This window comes from Ornithorhynchus anatinus, chromosome 5, assembly GCF_004115215.2.
Source record: "Ornithorhynchus anatinus isolate Pmale09 chromosome 5, mOrnAna1.pri.v4, whole genome shotgun sequence".
NCBI lineage: Eukaryota > Metazoa > Chordata > Mammalia > Monotremata > Ornithorhynchidae > Ornithorhynchus > Ornithorhynchus anatinus.
Window position 1 is genome coordinate 6,170,900 of NC_041732.1, and position 14,286 is coordinate 6,185,185.

Below are 14,286 nucleotides of genomic sequence, written 5' to 3' on the forward strand. Positions count from 1 at the left end.
AAAGAAAGACGATAATCATTAATAATCATTACAGGATTTGTTAAGCGCTTACTATGTGCCAGGCACCGTACTAACCACTGAGGTAGATACAAGCAAATCAGGTCTCTGTCGCGCCTAAGCCTCCCCGTCTTAATCCCCATTTTACAGATGAGGTAACTGAGGGACAGTGAAGCGAAGCAATTTGCCCAAGGCCACACAGCAGACGGGTGGCGGAGCGGGGATTAGAACTCTTGACCTTCTGACTCCCAGGCCCGGGCTGAGATCCAATTCCTCCGATTATACTGCATTTAAACCTCGTCCTTCATGTGGCCGCTATTTTACACGTCCCCCTCCAAAGTCCAACGCACACCTCACTGTGGTGTGGGGGTGAAACAGCCTTAGCTAGGGGAAGACTCCTGGGGTTAGGCCAGTTTCTGACCGAAGAGCGACCTAGAAGACTTCGGGGGATGGAGGGACTTGGCAGAAATCCTTAAAAAGAGCTAGTGATCGAGGATGGCGGAGGTCACAGTGGCCACCAGAGCCGCCCCCCGGGCCACCACCTGCCTAGTATTGGCCTTGGGCCACGGTCCCTTTGGGCCTAAACAGCTTTTGTACCGAAAATCCCCTTGTGCATTTCCCAGCATTTTCTGCTTCTGCCCAACTCTTGTCTTGTTGCCCTCACTGGCCCAGCGGGGACACGGAGGGATGGGGCTAGAGAGTGAGAGGGGTCCCAGCCCCATAGTCGATTCCTTCGCACAGACTCACTTCTCAAGTCTTCATGCCCGGATCCAGACTTGCCCATCGTTTATGACGGGAGACTCTGGCCCCCATCGTCGGTTTCTAAGAAGGGAGAGGTGGAGAAGATGGATGCCTAAATAGCACTCTTTTCCCAGATCGCACTCACCGTGGGCAGGGAATGTGTCTATTATACTGTACTCTCCGTGCTCTGCCGACTGTGAGCGCTCCAAAATACGACTGATTGATTGACTGAGATGAAGACCGTCCTCTGGCTTGTAGCTACAGCTGTTGCGTGTGGGGTTGGCTCTGGTTTTTGGTTCGGCCTCTTCCCGGAGTAATTTCAAGCGTCTAAAAAGTCAGGCTAGATCTGCCAGACAACAAACAATCAGCGCTTTTACCAACAGCAACAAAAAAAAAAAGCCCACAAAATACTACCTTATATAATTTCAGCTACGGAATTAAAACATCATAACTTTAAAAAAAATGGAAGTCCATATTAACTTGTTTAAAATTAAAAACTATAAATAAAAGAAAACCTAGTTCATTCCAAAAGTCACTAGAAAAACATAGCCTTAATTACAATCCTCAGCTGGGAATTGACTGTCCTTGTTTTAAACGGCTCAGAACATTTCTACAAACATTAACTCATTAATTCCCCTCAGCATCCTCGGGAATGTTGGTGGCAAGAATTTTACGACTTTTTTCAAGAGGGGAAATTTTGCAGTTGGAAATAGTAAGTGCTTTGGAGCAAGTCACTTCACTTCTCTGTGCCTCAGTTCCCTCATCTGCAAAATGGGGATTCCATCCCGGTCTCCCTCCTACTCAGACTGTGGCTCCTTGTGGGACCCGATGAGCTTGTGCTTGCCCCAGCGTTTTGTTCAGTGCTTGGTGCATAATAAGCGCTTCACAAACACCATAATGATTATTTACTCAAAATTACGAACAAGACAGGGGTGATCCGGGAAGAGAACACTGGTCTTCTGAATTCCAATCTCATGCTATCAACTCAGGACTCCAATATTTCCTTTTTAATAAGGAACGCTCTGGACATGAGATACTTCATTGTAAAAAAAAAATGTTTTTTCAATGATTCAAGGAGAAAAGAAACTAAACAAATAGTTTAAAATACAGGAAATTCAAATTGCTGTAAATCCATTTCTATCTAATACACTATGCACCTCGATTGCTGTACACTAATCAAATATTTAATTCCACAAACTGATTTTTTCTTCCAATTTCAAGGTAGCTTCACTATTAAAACTTTTAAAGAAATTCACATTTTAAAAAAATACAACATACCAGTTCGAACACCTTTAATAAAGCATGTCGTTGGAAGCACCCAGGGAGAAAAATAGCGAGAACAATGAAAATAGATTTATTTTTAAACCTTGTTACTGACAAACAGTATCTTCTTATTTAAAAGATATTACTTTTTGGTCATTTATTCAATTATGGGGTAATAAATGTACCCTTCTCTTGAGGACTGTGCTTTGAGTGAGGGATTCATAAACCTCTTATGAGATGTCACTGTAATATTTTCTTAAGTATCTTTTCTTTCTGAAAATTCAATAGTTTCCAACAGCGTCCTGTATTTCAAGGTCTGAACGTGGAAGGAATGACTACATTCAATATTTCACGGTTCCGGAATTAGATTTTACTCAGCCTTTTTTTCTGATAGACCTAGTGAATTTTTCTCCTTAAAATACAGACTCCCAATAACCTAAGATTGCATCGCTGCAGGAAACACGAAGTGACGGCTTTAGGTAATTTTCCAGATGATTAAAGTACCGAGATAAGAATGTGCTATTGAGGAAGCACCAGAGTTGGGGGGTTTTTTCTCACTTTTTTTTTCCCCCTTAAACCAATTTGCTCATCTTCATTGGTTGAATTCATCTTATACCTTTTCCGTTTCACTCTACCTGGTCAGTGATGATGACGATGATAATGATGATGAAGGAGTCTCCCATTGAGAGACACTGCATGAATCGACGGCCTGGTGAAAAGAGCCCTGACTCATAACCCGTAACCTTCCCTTTATCCTCTACTCATCTCTCTCAGTCAACCCACAAACACTAAATCCTGTCAGTTCAACCTTCAAAGCGTCGCTAAAATCCACCCCTTCCTCTCCGTCCAAAGCGCTACCGCGTTAATCCAAGTCCATATCCTCCCATTCATTCGTTCAGTCGTATTTACTGAGCGCTGACTGGGTGCAGAGCACTGTACTAAGCGTCTGTCCCAGCTTCATTACTGCAACGGCCTCCTCGCTGACCTTCCTGCCTCCTGTCTCTCCCCACACCAGTCCATACTTCACTCCGCTGCACCGATCGCTTTTCTACGAAATCGTTCAGACCGTGTTTCCCCGCTTCTCAAGAACTTCCAGTGGTGGCCCATCCCCCTCCACATAGTAATAATCCTAATGGTGGTATTTGTTAAGCGCTTACTATGTGCCGAGCACCGTTCTAAGAATTGGGGTAGATACAAGGTCATCAGTTTGTCCCTCATGGGGCTCACGGTCTTCATCCCCATTTTACAGATGAGGTCACTGAGGCTCAGAGAAGTTAAATGGCTTCCCCAAAGTCACACAGCTGACAAGCGGCGGAGCCGGGATTAGAAGCCACGACCTCTGACTCCCAAGACCGGTGGCTCTTGCCACTAAGCCACGCTGCTTCTCTATCAAACGGAAACTCCTTACCGTCGGCCTTAAAGCAGTCCATCACCTCGCCCTCTCCTACCTTACCTCGTTGCTTTCCTACCACCCAGCCCGCACACTTTGCTCCTCTTATGCCAACCTACTCACCGGGCCTCTATCTCGCCGCTGACTTGGTGAGTCAGTTTCCTCATCTATAAAATGGGGATTTAGAATGTGAGCCCCATGTGGGACAGGGACTGTGTCCAACCTGATAACCTTGGACCTGCGTCCTGCCCCTGCTGAGAGCTCACCTCCTCCAAGCGGCCTTCCCAGACTGAGCTTCCCCTTTTCCCTCTGCTCCCTCTCTGCTCCCTCTCCTCCCTCTGCTCCCTCCCCCTTCCCCCCTTCCCCTCCCCTCAGCTAAGCCCCCTTTTCCTCTGCTCCTCCCCCACTCCCTTCCCCTCAGCACTGTGCTCATATGTATATATTTTTATGACCCTATTTATTTTGTTAATGAGGTGTCCATCCCCTCGATTCTATTTATCGTGATTATGTTGTCTTGTTTTTGTCCGTCTGTCTCCCCCGATTAGACTGGGAGCCCGTCATTGGGCAGGGACTGTCTCTATCTGTTGCCGAATTGTACATTCCAAGCACTTAGTACGGTGCTCTGCACGTAGTAAGCGCTCATTAAATACTACCGAATGAATGAATGGAACAAGCGCCCTCCCTCTTCATATCTGACAGATGATCACTCTCCCCACCTTCAAAGCTTTATTGAAGGCCCATCTCCTCCACGAGGACTTCCCCGACTAAACCTTCATTTCCTGTCTCCCACTGCCTTCTGCGTCGCCACGTGCTTGGATTTACAACCCTGTATTCACCCCTCCCTCGGCCCCACAGCACTTACGTCCCTATCCGTAATTCACTTATTTCTATTAATGTCTGTCTCCCCCTCTAGACTGTAAGCTCCTTATGGACAGGGTACGTGTCTACCAACTCTGTCCCTGTCCCGCATGGGCTCACAGTCTTAAATCCCATTTTACAGATGAGGTCACTGAGGCACAGAGACGTGAAGCCACTTGCCCCCGGCACCCGGCAGACAAGTGGCAGCGCCGGGATTAGAACCTAGGACCTCTGGCGTCCAGGCCCACGCTGGTTCCACTAGACCATGCCGCTTCCCATTTATATCTTAATTACATCTAACCTAAATCTCTCCAAAGTCTCCTAAAGCCAGTAGTCTCGGTCGGGTCCTCTGTGGCAATGGAGCGCAGCTGATGATCATCTTCCGTGTAAGAGCTCTCGGGGACCCAGAAAACTGGTAATAGGTAACCTCCTAGCCTTGGCTTATAATTATACCTCTTTAAATGGAGTTCTAATTCTTCAACGCTTTAATTACATTGGTCAGTTTTCTCTCTGATCCCTTGCCAAGTTCTCAGCATTCCTCTTAAATTGTGGGATTCCATTCCTTTTCCTTTCCCCTCGCCCTCTCTCCCCACCGCCGCCAACAACACGGCCATCTAGTCAAACCTCAAGGCTCAGAATACGTTCTGCCCCACATCCAGCATGGCTCAGTGGAAAGAGCACGGGCTTTGGAGTCAGAGATCATGGGTTCGAATCCCAGCTCTGCCACTTGTCAGCTGTGTGACTTTGGGCAAGTCACTTAACTTCTCTGTGCCTCAGTTACCTCATCTGTAAAATGGGGATTAAGACTGTGAGCCCCACATGGGACAACCTGATTCCCTTGTGCCTACCCCAGCGCTTAGAACAGTGTTCTGCACACAGTAAGTGCTTAACAAATACCAACATTATTATTATTATTATTATTACATCCAGAGGCGTAGCGTGGCCTAACGGAAAGGGCACAGGCCCGGGAGTCGGAGGAACTGGGTTCTGATCCTGGCATCGCCGGGTCCCTGCTGTTTGACCTGGGGCAAGCCACTTCACTTCTCTGTGCCTCAGTTACCTCATCTGTAACTTGGTGATTCAATACCTGTTTTCCCTCCTCCCTAGACTGGGAGTCCCATGTGGGACAGGGACTGTGACTGGCCTGATCGACTTCTATCTTCCCCAGTGCATAGAACAGTGCTTGACACAAAGCAAGCGCTTAACGAATACCACCGTTATTTTTAAATTATTATTATTGTTATCCATTTGACCATCAGGGCATGTTAGAGCATTTCCTCCACAACAAAACTTCTCTGTGCCTCAGTTCCCTCATCTACAAAATGGTGATTAAGAACGAGAGACCCATGTGGAACAAGGACTGTATCCAACCTTGTATCTAGTTTAGTACATTTAGTACAGTTCCCGGAACGTAGTGAGCGCAGATTAGATTCCGTTAAAAAAAAAAAAAAGGTCATCTGGAGCCACTTAGCCATCCCTCTGTCTTCACCACTCCTCCCTTTCTCCGGTCATTCATTATTCCCTTGACTTGCTGAATCCACCCTGTTCTCCTGAAATGCAACGTAACCTCAGATTAGAGTACAGTTCATTTTGTGGTGGCGATCTACAGTCCAGCAACCCATGTAATTGTCATGGGATTTAAGGCCCTCATCGGGTCTCTTCCCTCCTCTCCCATTACAACCCGGCCCGCACGCTTAGCTCCGCCAACATCGACCTACTCCCCGGCTCTCCCCCCGGCTCATTCCTTTCCCTGTCGGCCCCTCCCTCCCTTCGTCCCCTTTCATTTCCGGCAGATCACCATCCTCCCCACCCTACAGAGCCCCTTTTGAAATCAAATCACACTGGGAAGCGGCGTGGCTTCGTGGTTAGAGCCCGGGCCTGGGAGTCAGAAGGAACTGGGTTCCAATCCCGGCTCCGCCACTTGTCTGTTGTGCGACCTTGGACGAGTTGCTTAACTTCTCCGGGCCTCAGTTTCCTCATCTATAAAATGGGGATTTAGAGTGTGAGCCCCATGTGGGGCAGGGACTGTGTCCAACCTGATAACCTTGGATCTTCTCCAATACTTGGCACAGAGTAAGTGCTTAACAAGTACCATAATCATTAACAATAATACTATTTATGATGGTATTTGTTAAGTGCTTACTATGTGCAAAGCACTGTTCTAAGTGCTGGGGGGATACAAGGTGATCGGGTTGTGCCCCTTGGGGCTCACAGTCTTAATCCCCATTTTACAGACGAGGCCACTGAGGCCCAGAGAAGTGAAGTGACTCGCCCAAAGTCACAGAGCTGACAAGTGGTGGAGCCAGGATTAGAACCCATGACTTCTGGCTCCCCAGCCTGGGCTCTTTCCACTGAGCCATGCTGCTTATCATGTCTCCAGAAGTCTCCCGTGACAATTACACTCCCCACCTTCAAAGCCTTCCGGAGGGCACCTCTCCTCCAATCAATCAATCAGTGGCATTTTTTAAGAGTTTACCACTGTACTAAGCGCTTGGGAGAGTATAACAGAATTAGCAGACACGTACCCTGCCCATAATGAGCTTACAGTCTAGAGGGGGAGACGGACATTAGTATGAATAAATCATCCGTAATATATAATTTAAAGATGTGTACGTAAGTGCTCTCACGTTGGAGGCGGGGTGAATAGCAAATGTCCAGAGATCCAAGAGCAGAGACGAGGCAGAAGGGAGAGCGAGCCGGGGAAGAGAGGGATAAATCGGGGAAGGCCTCTTGGAGAAGATGTGACTTTAATAATGCCTTCGAGGTAGAGAAGGGGTGGTCTGGCGTACATGGAGGGGGAGGGGGTTTTAGGCGAGGGGGAGGACCTGGGAAAGGGGATGGCGGAGAGATAGATGAACTCGGGGGACAGTGAGTGAGCTGGCGGTAGAGGAGCGGAGTGTGCGGGCTGGGCCGTGGATGAGCGAGGCGAGGTAGGAGGAGGCCAGCTGATGGAGTGCCTTAAAGCCGACGGTAAGGAGTTTCTGTCTGATGCAGAGGCGGATGGGCAGCCATCGGAGGTTCTCGAGGAGTCGAGATACGTGGGCCGAAGGCGAAAGGGGGAAGTGTGGATTGGAGTGGGACGAGACGGGAGGCTGGGAAGTCAGCGAGGAGGCAGGTTCAGTTGTCAAGGAGGACCAGTGATTGGATGGAGAGGAAAAGGGCGGATTTTATTAATGTTGTGACGGTAAAACCGGCGGGATTTGGCGTCAGATTGAAAATGCGGGCGGAATGAGAAGAGGGTGGAGGCGGAGGGGAAAATTGGAGAGGAGGGAGGCCTCCAGGAAGACTTCCCTGGCTGGGCCCTCATTTCCTCTTCTCCCAGTGCCTTCTCTGTCACCCTGATATGCTCTCTTTATTCATCCCTCCTTCACCTCCACGGCGCTTAAGTCCATATCGTATAACGTCACGTATTATATTACATCAATGTCTCCCCATCTAGACTGTAAGCTCACTGTGGGCAGGGAACGCGTCTACCGACTCTGTTTTACTATTACACTGTATTCTCTCAAGTGCTTAGTACAGTCCTCTGCATTGCAGTAAGCACTCAATAAATATGATTATTGATTGACTCATTGACTAATCGCTCATCTCCTCACCCTAATTTCCCTCCCTCCTGGGCCACCTATGCACCTGAGTCTGTACCCCCTAAGCATTAAAGTAATTGCTGTCCCCCACCCCCCGTCCACAGACCCTAAGTACGAGTATCATTATAGTCTGTCGCCTCTCCCACCTGGAATTTATTTAATGTCCCCTGGGCTAGATTGCAAACTCCTTGAGGACAACTATCCTGTCCACTTTACTCTACTCTCCCAAGTGCTTAGTGCCGGGCTCGGCACACAGTAAGCACCCAATAAATACCACCGAAGCAGCCTGGCCTAGTGGAAAGAGCATTAGCTTGGGATCCATAAGTCCTGAGTTCTAATCCCCTTCTTCCCATTGCTTGCTGTGTGGTGCTAAATAAGTACGATCGAACGAATGAATGAACGAATGAAAGTCACTTAACTTCTCTGTGCTTCAATTACCTCATCTGCAAAATGGGAATTAAATCCTCCTCCCACCTACTTAGACTGAGAGCCCTATGTGGGACAGGGACTGTGTCCAACCTGATAAATGTGTATCTACCCCAGTGCTTAGACCAGTGCTTGACACACAGTAAGTGCCAAATACCATTTTTTAAAACCCCCAACATTAATTGATTGATACACATTTATTATCCCTCAGATCACCCTCAGAATCCTCCTAGCTCTTGATTTGCCCTAGGACGAGGTTCAAGCTCTGATCATGGGGTTGACAGAAAAAGTCCAAACGAGAACTTCTCAAGTTTTTCACTGAATCAAGAGCCGATTTTGTATTTCATGATTCCAGCAATATTTGCTTCAGAAACCATACATATTTGCCCTCTCTAAAGCCAGAAAACCTAATTTCCAAAGAGTTTACTACAGAGACTTCACAAACGAAATAGGGTAAAAAATACTCCATGCTAAATGGAAAATTCTTGAATTTTTTAATGCTATTTGTTAAGCGCGTACTACGTGCCAGGCACTGTACTGAGCGCTGTGGTAGATACACCTTTATCCAGAAAAGCGTTTTTCCATTTTAATATTTTCAGACTCTGGAGAGTTGAAGTCTCTTTAAAGGTTAAAAACAGCATTTTGATGACAATGCTTTTTTTTTTTTCCCAAATAGCTCTTGGGCATTTTCCCAAAAAGCTCTTGGGCATTTTCCCAAAAATGAAGAATGCAATTGTTTGCAGTGTTTTTTTTTCTCTAAATCCCTACAACAGATGTTCCAGAACCGTCTCAATAATAAAAACGATGCTCACAAATTGTTCCAACACTGGGGACCTCTCCACGGGAGTGACGGAAGGTTCGGGTGTTTCGGATGACGATCTGTGCTGACTTGCAGGAAATGTGAGTCAGCTTTCTCATGTCCCTAGAAATGTTGCTACGGCCAGGACATTTGTGGAACATGAGGTTGAGTAAGTCAGATACAATCGGCGTTTCCTTTTTATTGATTTTGGCCCGGTTTCCTGCACTGCTAGAGGAGACACCAGGAGCGCCCTGCTGACTTCAAACGGAAGGCAACTGGAACGAGCCGCGGAGTTTGTGTTTTTCACGAAACAGATGTCTGGCTTCTAAGAGAAATGGCCAAACGCCGTCAAGTAAATAAGGAGCAGAGAATAGATAGGGGAAACCAAAATCCAAAGCAGTGTGGCCTAGCGGATAGAGCTCGGGCCTGGGAGTCAGAAGGACCTGGGTTCTAATCCCGGCTCTGCCGCCTGTCTGCTCTGTGACCTTAGGCGAGTCACTTCACTTCTCTGGGCCTCAGTTACCGCGTCGGTAAAATGGGGATTAGGACGGTGAGCCCTAATGAGGGTCAGGGACTGTGTCCAACCCAATTACCTTGTACCTACCCCAGCGATTAGTACAGTGCCTGGAACATAGTAAGAGCTTAACAAACACTACAATTCTTATCATTATTCTTATTAATGTTAGCATGCCATGGGCTGGTAGGATTCGAAACACAAACAAGAGGCCCTGGTCAGTATTGGCTTCCCTCAGATGTTGAGGAGGTAGTGACTGCTTATTCTAAATACAATAGTCGGGCTGAATAACGTTGTCATGGGAATTTTCCAAGCAAATATCCCTAAACCATTTGGGCCGCTCATCCGACTACGGCTACCTTAAGGGAATGACACTCCCATTGCCTGACTTTGTGGATTCACTGATACCTCCGATTTAAAAATCTCCTTTGCCTGCTGTGTGGCCTTGGGAAAATCACTTCAATTCTCTATGCTTCAGTTCCCTCATTTGTAAAATGAAGATTAAAATATCTCCCTCCCTCTTAGACCGTGAACCCTATGAGGGATCGGGGCATACATCTGTCCTGCTAGGTTACATCTATCTCAGCGTTTAGTACAGTGCTTGGTACATCTAGCCAGAGAATACACCACAGAGATTATGAAGCCAAAAATGACCCCTACTGACATAAAAACCAAGACTCCGCTTAATGTCAAAAAAACCCCTTGGTATAGAAAAAGTGTTTCTGGTTCTATTTCACCATCATGAACCTGATAAAGAAGAGTTATTAAAGGACTAAGGGATAGGACATCACTGACACCAAATCATACCTCTGGGAAAAACAAGATATTTAATACTTTTTTATAAATGTACATGTCTATAACATACGTGGACACTTTTTTGTGCTCCTGCTTTTCATACCAAGATATGAGACCGGAAAACCCCAGTGCATTTCAAAACTGCCCTCAAAACAGACCATCAATCAGTGATATTTATTGGGTGCTTTCTGTTGGCAGACCACTGTACTAAGCACTTGAGAGGGTATAGTAGAATAAGTAGACGCGATCCGGGCCCTCAAGGAACTTACCGTCTAGCGGGGGAAGCAGGCATTAAAATGAACGAATCACAGGGAATTTATTTACTATTTATTCATTTATTTATATTAATATTTGTCTCCCCCTCTAGACTGTGAGCTCATTGTGGACAAGAGTGGATCTGTTCGTACTCTCCCAAGTGCTCAGTACCGTGCTTTTCACACCGTAAACAATCAATAAATACAATCGAATGAATGAATCAATGAATGAAAGTAAGGGAAATAGAATGGATGGAAATGTTCGGAGATGCTGTGGTTTTGAGTGAGTACTGTGTGCAGAGCACTGTACTAAGTGTTTGGGAGACTACGGAGTTGGTGGATACATTCCCTGCCTACAATGAGCTTACGGTCTAGAAGGGGAAACAGACATGAATATATATCAATTAGAGATATCATTATCATGGACTCCAGTGAACAGATGACACGGTGGGGAGGGAAATTTTAAAAGAATATTTTTCAAAATCCTCACCCTTGAAACAGGAAGGGATAGCCACACGCCTCGGACACTTGGCCTCCGATAAAGGTTTCCCAGTAAGAGCCGAGTGTGTATCTCCTCTTCATAGGCCGTGGTCCCCTGTACATCTTAAAGCTCTGACCCCAGCAGGGAAAACACCTAAGGGATGAATAATAATAATAATAATAAATGCGCTAGTTGTTAAGTGCTTACTGTGTACCAGGTACTGTACTGGGGTGGATACAAGCAAATCGGGTTGCACGCAGTCCCTGCCCCACGTGGAGCTCACTGTCTTAATCCTCATTTTACAGGTGAGGAAACTGAGGCCCAGAGAAGTCAAGTGATTTGCCCAAGTCGGAGCCCAGATTAGAAATGGGCAGAGAGGAAAGGTTGTCCGGGAATAGGACCGGGTCTGGAAGCAAGTGGAGGATTTGACCAGGGCAGAGACTGGAGCCAAGTTTGTGACTGGAAGCAGTGTGGCCTAGTGGATAGAGCCCGGACCTGGGAGCCATAAGGATCTGGGTTCTAATCCCGGGTCCACCACACATCTGCTGCTTGGGCACATCACTTCACTTCTCTGGGCCTCAGTTACCTTATCTGTAAAACGGGGATTAAGAGTGTGAATCCCACGAGTGACTGGGACTGTGTCCAACCCGATTAACCTGTATCCGCCCCAGTGCTTAGAACAGTGCTGGGCACATAGTAAGAACCTAACGAGTACCATAATTGTTATTATTATTAACTGCATACTGGTCTGAGTCAAAAGAGGTCAAGGCCAGTGGGTGAGGAACTGAGAGGGGCTTTTCTCAATTCTGGGTGTTTTCCCGCCGGGTTTTTCTACATTCTCTCTACAGGTGGAATCTCCCTCTCCGACGATGGGCGAGCCTCAGTCTGGCCTCGAAGACTTTGGGAGCGAGAATCTACGCCGAGCCAAGGGGTCCGGTAGCCCCCGTCAGGCCGAATTCCCCTCCCCGGGTCAGCGGAGTCCCCCTCTGGGGCCGTGAGCATGTCGCACATCTGTAGCCGAAGTGTCTTGCCGCAGAGTTTAGGCATTTCTCTTCGACTGAGCACGTGCAGAATCTGGGCTGCTAATAATTGTGGTCTTCGTTAGCGCTTACTATGTGCCACTCACTGTACTAAGCACAGAGGTAGGTACGAGTTTATCAGGTTGGACACGTCCCCGTCCCATCTGGGGCTCACAGTCTCAAGCCCTATTTTATAGATGAGGCAACCGAAGCACAGAGACTTGCCCAAGGTCACACAGCAGACAAGTGGCGGAGCTGGGATTAAAATCCACAACCTTTCAACTCCCAGGCCCGTGCTCTATCCAACACGCCACGCTACGAAACCAAACCCGTGGGACTCCGTATGTAAGCACTCGAAGCCTACAAGAGGTGTTCACGGCACTCAATAAATGATACGGGTTTTTAGGGAGAAGGGAGAGCTCTGACACAAATCCAGTCTTATATGAAAAAATCGGATCAACCGCCGGGAACATATCCCATTGTGTATATCCAAACTAAGATCCAAAATAAATTAGCGAACATACTGAAAAGGACTATAGTCACGGACGGGAATCTAAAAAGAGATGAGCGAGATGGAAGGGTTGCCAAGGCAACTGGGAATGTTGCAGAAAGACACTTTGGCAGTTGTTCGGGGGCGGTGGGTGCGAGGTGGAACAATTACCGGGCAAGTTTGGGGCCGGGTCAAAGGGATTCAATCAATCGTATCCATCAGTGAATCGTATTGAATCAATCAATGAGTCTGTTTGTTGTTGTACTGTACTCTCTCCCAAGTGCTTAGTACAGTGCTCCGCACCCAGTAAATCCTCAAATCTGCCAGACAGTTACTCTCCCCCGCTTCAAAGCTGTACTGAGGGCCCATCTCCTCCGGGAGGGCTTCCCAGACTAAGCCCCACTCTTCCTCATCTCCCACTCCCTTCTGCCTCGCCCTGACTCGCTCCCTTTTCTCTTCCCCCACTTCCAGCCCCACAGCACTTACGTATATAACTGTCATTTTATTTATCCGTATTGATGTCTGTTTATTTATAGCGAAGTCTGTCTCCCCCTCCTCTAGACTGTGAGCTCGTTGAGGGCAGCGGTGGTCTCTCTTTATCGCTGTATTGTACTTTGCCAGGCACTTAGCACCGTGCTCTGCACACGGTAAGTGCTCAATAAATACGATTGAATGAATGCTTAGAACAGGGGTCTGCACATAGTAAGCGCTCAATAAATACCATTGCCTGATTGATTGACAGAAGGGGAGACAGATAATAATATACACGAAGAAACTGGCCTTAGAGGGGCGAGTTGGGGAAAGCAGTTCTTCCTCAAATGGGTTTTTCTTTGGAAATGATGGGTGGGGTTCTTCAACAGCTCCTCGGTAACGTTTCACAACAGGCAAGATCAGAAGGAACCCTTTCCTCGTTGACGTTACCGAGAAGTTTTAAGCAATCGGTAATGAAGTTACGGAAACATTCCCTGCTAAAATAATTTCAGCTTCTCCTTTAGAGACGGCCGACCTACGCTTTTTATTTTTTTTGAAGGGTATCTATTGAGCGCTGACTACGCGCCAGGCACTTTTCAAAGCGCCGGGGCAGATACGAACTTATCGGTTGGACCCAGTCCATGTCCCACGTGGGCTTCACGGTCTTCAACCCCATTTTACGGGTGAGGTCACTGAGGTCCAGAGAAGGGAAGCGACTTGCCCCAGGTCACACAGCAGACAAATGGCGGAGCCGGGATTAGGACCCTGGTCTTTCCGATTCCCGGGCCTGTGCTCTATCTACTATACGTGGGGGAAATGTCTGCTCGTTGGCCTTAATGGCCTCAATCGTATCTTGTTCCGTCCCTAATTCTCTCTTTTATGTATTTTCACAGTCAGGTGTTTCTTTCTCTCGATCCTTGTGAAACTCCCATGGGCTTTTAATGACCTCAGCAACCAGCCACCGAAGATACTGCCTTGAAGTCAAAGAAAGATTATTATTACAGTATTTTTTTTTTTCCAAATAGCACCCCCCCACCACCCAAAATGGGAAAAAACCCTGGTTTTCTTGTGAATCAACACTTCTCTTCCTCACACTCCATACACCGAGGCCAAAGGAATAAAACTATATTCCACTTTAACTCTCCCGTGGCCCACTCAAACTACAAAACATACACAGATGTACCCAAGGGAAACTATGGTCCTT

General features: G+C 47.2%; 1 long non-coding RNA gene across 1 annotated transcript in view; it reads right to left on the minus strand.

The window, feature by feature from the left end:
- Window positions 1-287: 287 nt before the first annotated feature.
- LOC114812274 overlaps window positions 288-14,286 on the minus strand; it is a 37,594-nt gene continuing 23,595 nt past the window's right edge. The window contains exons 2-3 of the long non-coding RNA XR_003759937.2: window positions 11,112-11,255; window positions 288-1,084 (exon numbers count right to left, since the gene is read on the minus strand). This is a non-coding gene — a long non-coding RNA (uncharacterized LOC114812274). The remainder of the gene's footprint in view (window positions 1,085-11,111; window positions 11,256-14,286) is intronic.